At 35.0% G+C, this 9,661-nt stretch overlaps 1 non-coding gene across 1 annotated transcript; it reads left to right on the plus strand.

Annotated features, from left to right (window-relative positions):
• The first annotated feature begins 7,470 nt into the window (after nucleotides 1–7,470).
• Nucleotides 7,471–7,542, plus strand: Trnap-agg (transfer RNA proline (anticodon AGG)). Its single transcript has one exon. It is a non-coding gene; the product is annotated as a tRNA-Pro (tRNA).
• The last annotated feature ends 2,119 nt before the right edge of the window (nucleotides 7,543–9,661 follow it).

The raw sequence follows: 9,661 nt of genomic DNA on the forward strand, positions 1-9,661 counted from the left end.
AAATGTTACATTCGTAACAATTTCCGTCACCGTTAGAAACCGGAGCAACTGCAGTTTTCAATAAAACTTGAGGTGGCGACACCTCCGAAGTAGCGTGCATTGCCGTGGTATCATTATCGGATTTCCTTTCCGTAAGACTAGTAGAACCATTAGAATTCGGGGCCACTGTAGTTTTCGATAAAACTTGTGACGACATTTCTGTAGCCGCGTATATGGCCGCAGTTTTCGTACTCGGTTTATTTTCTGAAACCCTGGCGTGATTTCCTTCTTTCACGTAGCATATACTCGTGTGGTGTTTTCGTCCACATTTTTTACATGTGTTTTTTTATTTACAATCAGAAACACGATGTTTCGCAAAACAGTTAAAACAAAGGCCTTTCTCCTTAATTATTGCTTTTCGCTCGTTTACATCGGTCACTTTACTGCATGATGCAGGGGCATGAATGTCACAGCAAAACACACATGGTTTTGATGTGATTTTATTTTTCCTCTCGTTCGGAACAGGCGCGCGATGTATCTTCGTCACAAATGCTGCTGTAGGCATGAAATCATCGGACACACTACTAGTAGATGAACAGTAAGCATCCTGAACAGTAAACTCTCGGAGTATGGTTTTCCGCAAAGTCTGAAAATTCCAGTCGTTTCCCCCGTTATCACGTGTTCAATTCCTGAGGTAGTTTACCAAGTATGATTGGTACCAATATTGATCCGTAGCTGTCTGGGTATTTTCCCAGTGACTCTAAACTACGGACATAACTTTCCATTTTATCATAAAATGATTTCAAACTTTCCGTATTTGACACAGGAGCGGGCAGTTCGGCGAGATTTTCATGAACGTATTTATAAGTCTGTGTTCTTGTCCGAATCTTTCCTTTAACAACTGAATTGCAGTTGGATAATTTGCATTTGTTATCTGTAACCCAGCAATACACTGACTTGCTTCACCAATTAAATGAGATTTCAAATAATTGAATTTCTGTGCGTTTGTTAACAAGTCATTTTTGTCTATAGCTCCCTCAAACGAATCCCAAAACGACTGCCAGTTTAACAGATTCCCGTCGAATTTAGTAATAGTTAGCTTCGGCAGTTTGTGAAACTTGAAGAGTGGTTAATCCCGGATGATGATAAACTCCTTGAACTATCTGGATAAAGATTCGAATTTACGGGCATGAAGACTGGAGCGTTTGGATTAAGCGAGGATTTCGACAATCTCGTTAATTTTGAAATAGTTTTCTGAATAATCAAATCATACTTGTCTGTTTCTTCTATTTCGTTGTCGATCTCTTCTTCCATTGTGGTCTCGATAATTTCACTGTTTAATTTGGACAACAGTTCCTGTTTCCGATGTAGTGTCTCGATGGTTGCGGTGATTTCGTCAATATCTGTACATTCCTCGACTTCCTTGTATTTGTTGACTATTCTTGTAATTGTTCGTCTGTGTCCGCCGCGGACAACCTTAAGATTCGAACTCATAGTCACGGCACCAAATGTTTCGTATTATCTAAGCTAGTGAAAACAACACGTCTTGTCATTTCATCGTTACTTGTTTATCTGAACTAACCGTTTACTTTTACAACAACGTCATAGCACGTCAAAGTCATTATGACGTCACATACACCCACACAGCAATACATTTCGCGACAAATACCGCCTTGAAAGTTCCCTGCTACTTGCCGGAGTGAATGCCTTTCTAACTCCGAGACAACGACACCAAGTAATTAACAACAAGTTTATCAATCTACGAGGTGGGGAAGGGCACAACTTTGATGACGATTATGTCATGGAACTTTTAAATCGTTATGCAAAATCACGAATTAAGTTACTTGGGTCAAATCACACTGAGTCCTGTGTTGAGCGTATAGGCAAAACTATGATGTTTTGCCACGATATTCAAGACAAACTGGAAAAGGAAATCAATGTTGCACCACTATCCAGAGAACATACTCCTCAAAGTATACAACGTGACAGGAATTCCATCATTCAGCAGTTGACAAATGCACAAGTTTTCCAAATGATTCCAGGCAGATCACATACCACTTTCACCATGGAAAATGTTGACATCTTAAGCAATGTAGATGTACAGGAACTGCATAAATCAAAAGAAAAGCGAGTATTCATTTGGAAAATATGCTTTCTAAATGATTTATTTAAGGAAAGTATTGTGGTCAGACATGTTTCTCTCCATGGATCACTGTAATGAACAGTTTTATAGACAGTAAATACATGTTTATTCTTTTGTAAATTGTGTGATATATGATCTGAAATTTAGATACCTTTAATCATATTGGTTTACACAAGTGCAAGTTACATGAAGAGAGAAACCCAGGATTGCTTTCTTGGAATTGGGGTATACTTTGTAATGAGGAAAAACCAAATTGTATTGAAGATTGAATACAAGTGTTTTTATCAAAATGTCTGATTCTAAATGACTCATAAGCAATTTGTCACACAAGAACACAAAACAATGTTTACCTTGAAAGAATTAAGATTGTAAATTGTTGGTCAATAAAATGTATCCAAATCCTGATTCACACAACTGCTTCAGTATACAAAGGTGTGTCATTTTATGTAATCCTGATTCACACAACTGCTTCAGTATACAAAGGTGTGTCATTTTATGTAATCCTGATTCACACAACTGCTTCAGTATACAAAGGTGTGTCATTTTATGTAATCCTGATTCACACAACTGCTTCAGTATACAAAGGTGTGTCATTTTATGTAATCCTGATTCACACAACTGCTTCAGTATACAAAAGTGTGTCATTTTATGTATAAGTTGACATGTCAATATGAAAATCAGCAATCATTAATACTAATTATCACAATCATGTACATAGCAAATTTAAACCATAGCATAGACATACAACTTTCATTACATGCATGTATAAATAATTTGAAAACTCCCAATTAATAGGACAGATTTTTTAACTTTTTAAAATGAATTATGGATTATAGCATCAGATACATCTAAGCAATAATTTCTATGTTCCTTTAACTCCTTGATGTAGATGCATTTTTATGCCCCTGAATTGAAGATGCAGAGAAATATATAATTTTTGGTCTGTTCTTCTGTCAAAAAACTTTAACCATGTTCATATCTTTTACTCCATAAAAAGTAGAGCTTTGATATTTGGTGGTTGCTTTTTTTTGCACCATGTCTTTCAAATTTTACGGCACTGCTTTTGAAAGAAAATCAAGATGAAAGTTACTTTAACATTTTCAGTATTTCTATAAAAGTTTCAACTTCAATGATATACATTTCCACTTTATTGTAATTCGGGGGCCTTGGTGTTTCAGAAATTTGTCACATTTTTGTTTTTATGCATATGAAAGTGTGTTTAATGTTGTTCTGTTTTATTCCAATTGAACCCATACTATATGTATATGATGTAAACTATGATTATATTAAACTATTATTCTTTATATTGTATCCAGTGCATAACAATATCTTTTAAACGTTAAATTTGTAAAATACAGCTTTATCAAATTGATGCTGCTTTTGTGATTAATTTTTCTGACAGATTTCTTCAGTAATTTGGATAATGTTACTGAGTACACTTTCATCATTGACATATTCATCACAGATGTCAGCAGGGTCAAAAAAAGTAATGTGCATTGCCAACAATGTTGGTAATCACTGTATCACTGAGACCAGTTAGAATGTTCATGGGTAACATAGTTGGAGAATAATTCTCATTTCGTATCATAGCTCTTCTCATTTCTTCTACTAATGTCCTTAGGATGTCCCTGTCCTCTTGACTCATTATTCTGTATGGCCTGTTGTCGGCACTGTCAGATTGCTCTGCAGCTGCAATCAGAATGCTGTCCTCTGTATCAGAAATGAAAGAATTGAATTCCATAGGACAATGTTCACCTTTACATGACTTTGCACAGTTGTCACAACAGTGGTGCTTAACGATCTCATACGAAATATTCATATTTTCTGGGAAGAAATGATGTAACAAATACTGTCTTCTACATGATGTCAATTTGCAATACTGTCGTATATAATCATCTGTTGCAGTAGCACTTATATCTACAGGGTGGTAATAAATGATAGATGGAGTAAAGTTGTTATCACGACCTGCTCGACCACTTTCTTGCATAAAACCTTGAAAACTTTTTGATGCACCCCAATGAATAACCCTTTGGACATCTTGGACATTTACCCCCATTCCAAAGGCATTTGTAGCAATGATGACACGCACCTTACTATTATTTCTTCTGAAGTTTTTTGGGTTTTTTTCTGGAGTGGAGTGATGAAACATGGCATACAAGCAATTTTGAGCAGATGGTTGACCTATATAAGAATTTTTTATTTCAAGTTTCCTTCGAAATAATGCATAAATTTGGGAACATGATTTGATGTTTCTACAATAAATTATAGCTTTTGCTGTACCTTCTTTTTTTGGTAACAAGTTCGTCAATCAACCATTGAAAATTCTCCTCGATTTCATATGATGCTTGCTTTGTAAAATACATGTTTTCCTGTCACAGTACCCAATGGCAGTATCATAAGAATTAATCCCTAGTAGTTTGGCTATTTTAATTCTGGTTTCTTTGGTTGCAGTTGCTTTAAAGCAACCATTACAGCTTGTTGGAGGAGACTTCTAAGCTCTGAAATCCTGCTGTAATCTTTCCTAAATTCATCTCACCTCAATGCAAAAAAAAATATCTTTGCAATAATTTTTGTATGCATATATATATATAAATGAAAGCATAAAATACGTCATGTCTTCAAAATGTAACATGACGTCACATGATGTTTACATTTTACTGTGTTGGATTTAAATTGGCGACAATATACTGCATGCCTGTGGTATGAATTAATAAATCGGTCCAAACATGTGTTGCATATCTATAGTTTCAAAACTTTGATTATTATATATAATTTTACACTATGCACAGCTGCCATATGCGTATACGATACGTGCATGTATTCACATTACTTTCAAGAATCAATGATATTTTTTAAAAAGAAAGAAATTACCTTTCTCTTGAATCTCTCCGACATAAACACAGTCAATCCCGAGAGAATTGATGTTTATAATTTGGTCCTTCATTAGTGACACTAATGGGGAAATCACCACCACAACCGAAAGACTACGATCGGTGTCAGCTGGAAAATATACTTTCGATTTCGTGTCCCAAAGCAATTTCGGGAGAACTGAATACAACACGGTTTTTCCATATCTCGTGCGTAAAACAGCAAATAAATCATTTCCTTTCACAATCGTTTTTAAACATTGAGTTGTAAATCTTTAAGTTTAAAAGGCAAATTAAATAGATTACAAATTTCTTCGGTAGTGTTTACACCAAATTAAAAACCGAAATTTTGGTGAGCCTCGTTCTGACGTTACAAACGTTATCGCGTGTCTTTACCAGACTCTCTGCTCTTCGGATATTTACGGAAAAGTTAGAGCGTCTGGTTGCATGAGACTAAGCATACCATGGCTTCTTTGCTCTGACAAAGATGCGGGTATTTTCACTTTGTCGGGACGTCATGAAAATCGAGCCCGATCAGATAGCTTTCGATTTTTTGGCCCATTGTGCGTCATGAGATAAAAATACAGCAAAGTTTGGATCAAGGGATAATGAGTATATTAAGTTTTGCTTCCAATTCTCGAAGGAATTTACAGATTCAGTTTTGGAAAGACACCATTGTTTGGGTGCTCTGTGTGTGTTTGCCATACTTGTGCCAGGTAAACACGTTGTCGGGTGCGTGTAGAACTGCTTACACGAGGATCCTCGTTGTTAACTACCGGAGACGTAGGGTCGAAGTCGCTGCCACCACGCCACGGTTGGAGAGAGTCCACAACAAACGTGTCACTGAAATACTCTTTATTTCCCCGAACACAAGCAATAAACAAACTAACAATATGGCGCCAAGCGGGTGAATGAATGCCCGTATTCCGAGCCCGATCATAACTCAACCAACACAGCTGATAACCGTGTTGGCGCAGATCGATCGGCTATCAGTTGGCTTTTTACAACTCACATCACTAGAATGTCTGGGAGTGAAAGTAGATGGGTAATTACTATTGAAAATAAGTTAATGTATGGGAGCTGATGAATTTATAAAAATAATTAAGTTTTACTTTTAATAATTATAATAAATTGTTCTATGGGAGAAAATTAGTGGGAGGTGAAATAACTCTCCCATAACTGTATTTGACTGTGATATAATATTTATAGGTTATAGACTTTGTATGGGAAAATATGACGACCGAGTTTTTTGGCGCGTAGACGGACCGAGCTTGCGAGGTCCGTTCGCGACAAAAAACGAGGTCGTCATATTTCCCATACAAAGTCTATAACCTTTTTATTATATACTTTCAATTTCATTTAGAAACTAACAATAATTTTATTTTTAACAATAACTTTATCGGTTTAACTGAGTAAAAGATGAAAAACACGAAAAATTTGAAAATTAACGGCGTAGAAATTTGATTGTGACGTAATGTTTGCGGGCCGGAAAGTTTCCGGGCATATATCGTGTGATATATGCCCGCAAACTTTTAAAGAAAAAAGAAGAGATGAAATTGAAAGTATATAATAATGTTAGGGACTCCCAATATTTTGGGAAATATTTTTATAAACTCATTCCTTAAAATACTATTCTCCCATTTGTTCACTTAAGACCTGAAATATTTTATTCCCATTTCTAATTGGGAGAGAAATAATATTTCCATTCGTAAAGTTCTACGGGAAAAAGAAATAGGAATACTCATCCAACGAAATTGTGCAAATTAAATACATTAAACAGTAATAAAATTTTGTACATTTTAATCCTGACATAATTCTTGTTTCCAATATACAGAATTGGGAGACCCACAAGTTGTACAAGGGAGAAAACCCCTGAACGGCAACATTATCACCCTTGCATACTTAGAAAGTAGCCATGAAATTTATATATATCTTAGAGGATTCATAAAAATGTTATTGAATAGTTTTTTGTTTTTGTTTTTTGACTACATCGCCCCGTATATCTTTAATAAACCTTGCTACATGTATGCCTACTTTTAGACTGAAATACGTTTTATTTTACTCCAGGCGGAACACAATAATACTAGTAATTTATACGGGCAAAATGTTTCGCTGTCTAAAACAACTATTTTGAGCCTCGTTCATTCTGATCGGGATTTTATAATTAGACATCTAATTCTTGTTGTGCACGTGTTCTTACAGCCTCGACATCGGTGCGGAGGATGTGGTTTTTTTTTTCTTGTGGAAAAATAAAATTTACAACAATTTCAATTCTTTTGGCATTAAGTGTGTTTCAACTCTTTTAAAACTGCTGGTTTTCGATTTTAAAATAATAAGTTTGTTAGTCTTGATACGCTTACAACAAGTAATGTCGGAACATGATGCAATGATAGTGTAATTATGTTATCAGGTAGCCGTTCAAATCATATGGTTCCGTTGGTCTACCACCTGTAAGATTCTCGATCACATTAAATTCTATACGGCTCGTTGGTCTAGGGGTATGATTCTCGCTTAGGGTGCGAGAGGTCCCGGGTTCAAATCCCGGACGAGCCCATCTCTTCTTTTGAGAAATTATTTGAATATAATATACAGTCAATTATTATTTGAATATAATATACAGTCAATTTTTGTCAATCGTGTAAGGCAATTAATCGTAATCTAGCTGTATTTTCTGAAGCTATATTTTGTCTAAATCCTAACGGTATAACTCGCCGGAAACTTGCAGCGTTGGTTTTTTAAATCCACGATCACATTCTGAATGTAATCTTAAAGACGTCTTCGCAAATTCAGAATTACTGTGATTTTTACTAGAATGCATGATCTATATATGACTTTAGCCTGTTTCCTATAATTATTTACAATAAATGTTTTGGCCATCATACAAAACAAAACTGACAATTATACCAATTTTGAAATAGAAGAGGTATATAAAAAAGTACATCAAACCACGCACCCATTTCCCCCTATCTTTTAGTTTTAATTCCTTAGATATGCATGTAGTTTTCACTATGATAAACAAAGTGCGAAATAAAGGGGGAAAAGCAATGTTATAAAATCACACACAAGGCTTCTTTTTTTTTTTTTTTACTGCTTATGCCTCTTCATTAATTACCTACATTTCACTATTTTCTCAGTAATGACATCATTTAGTCGTGCTTCTTATGGAACAGATGAAATGTTCTTTCTGGACCAAGCTTAATACTTCATATAATATAAAACAGCAGAGAGAAAAAACAACCCAAAAAACCCCCCCAAAAAACACACACACACAAAAACCCACCCACGTTTAATATTGAAACAACACTGGACCATAAAGAATGTAGATGAGGAATTTATTAATATTTGTAAATTTGCAAAGTTCTTTGTTAGTGTCACCCTGAAAATCATAATTCATAATTCTTAAATTGTTCAACTGCATGTAAAAAGTGTCTGAATTAATCAACATGACATTCGTATGTTTACGTTCGCACACTTTTATACTCTTAATAGTCCTAAAATTTATGAAATTAAGGTAGTCAATGTATTACGACCATATTTTATATCTAGTATATGGATAGTGGGATATTTGTAATCTCATCCGAAGGACCGCCCCATTTAGTCGCCTTTTACGAAGAGAAATGGGTACGGAGGACCCATTCAAACCTGGATCCCCACGCGATGACGTCCATGAGAAAAGCACGTGTGATTTAAATACTTTTAAAAGAAATCATATTTTCATACAAATCTCTCGGTAGAAAGTTACACACGCTTTCTCCTTGTGTAAATTAAAATTTACCACGCACTTTTCTAGAAAATTGATTTTTCTTATTTTTACAAAGGGCAGATAACTCTTCAAAAAGTCTTGAGCGCAAAAAGGTCTAATCATTTACGAGTATTGTGAATTTGATCTACTTTCGTCATTATTTAACAATAAACATTTATTTTGATTTAAATCCTTAAAAGTTGTTCATTATGCATTGAATACGGAGATATAATGTACCTGATGAAGATTTATTAAACGCTAGTTTTATTATAATAATGATGGTTGGTGATTCGTAGGTGAGGACATTGGTGCACGTAATAGTCATTTGGTGAAAAGGAAAATATCGATAAATAGCGCTAATCTCAATTCTGTAAACAAATCATACCTGTAAACTGTAACTGGGTTATTTCTACATTCCCTATGTTGTTAAATATCGCTGGCATTCCGTATAACACATTATTTTTCTCTGAAATTAGTTCCCCGAGTAAGGTAATGCCAAACTTCCGGTTATGGGGTTTTGGTAAAAGGCCAGTTCGATTTGCTCTTCTGAATACCAAAGACTAGTCTTCCAATTTAAGAAAACGTGTTCGTTTTGTCAAAATTAACTTCCGGTAGATCTTCTGCCTCTTTCCACCCAGCGGACAGAAGAAAGCAGAATACACATGTACAAGATGGCGACAGATGGCGGGTTTGTACAATGATCAAATTCTTTTTTGTTTTTATACGTATACCAAATGTTATTGAATAATAAAGATATGGTATATGAACTGATATGATGCATTTGCAATTTCAGCAAGCAAGTCAGTTGATATAATAAATAGTATTGATAAATCCAGGCATTAAGTTAATCCTTGAACAGGGATACATATATAATTTCAGGTGTGATATAAAGTATAATTAATAGTACTGTCAAAGAATAGATGCTGTGCT

Source organism: Ostrea edulis, chromosome 9, assembly GCF_947568905.1.
Source record: "Ostrea edulis chromosome 9, xbOstEdul1.1, whole genome shotgun sequence".
Lineage (NCBI taxonomy): Eukaryota > Metazoa > Mollusca > Bivalvia > Ostreida > Ostreidae > Ostrea > Ostrea edulis.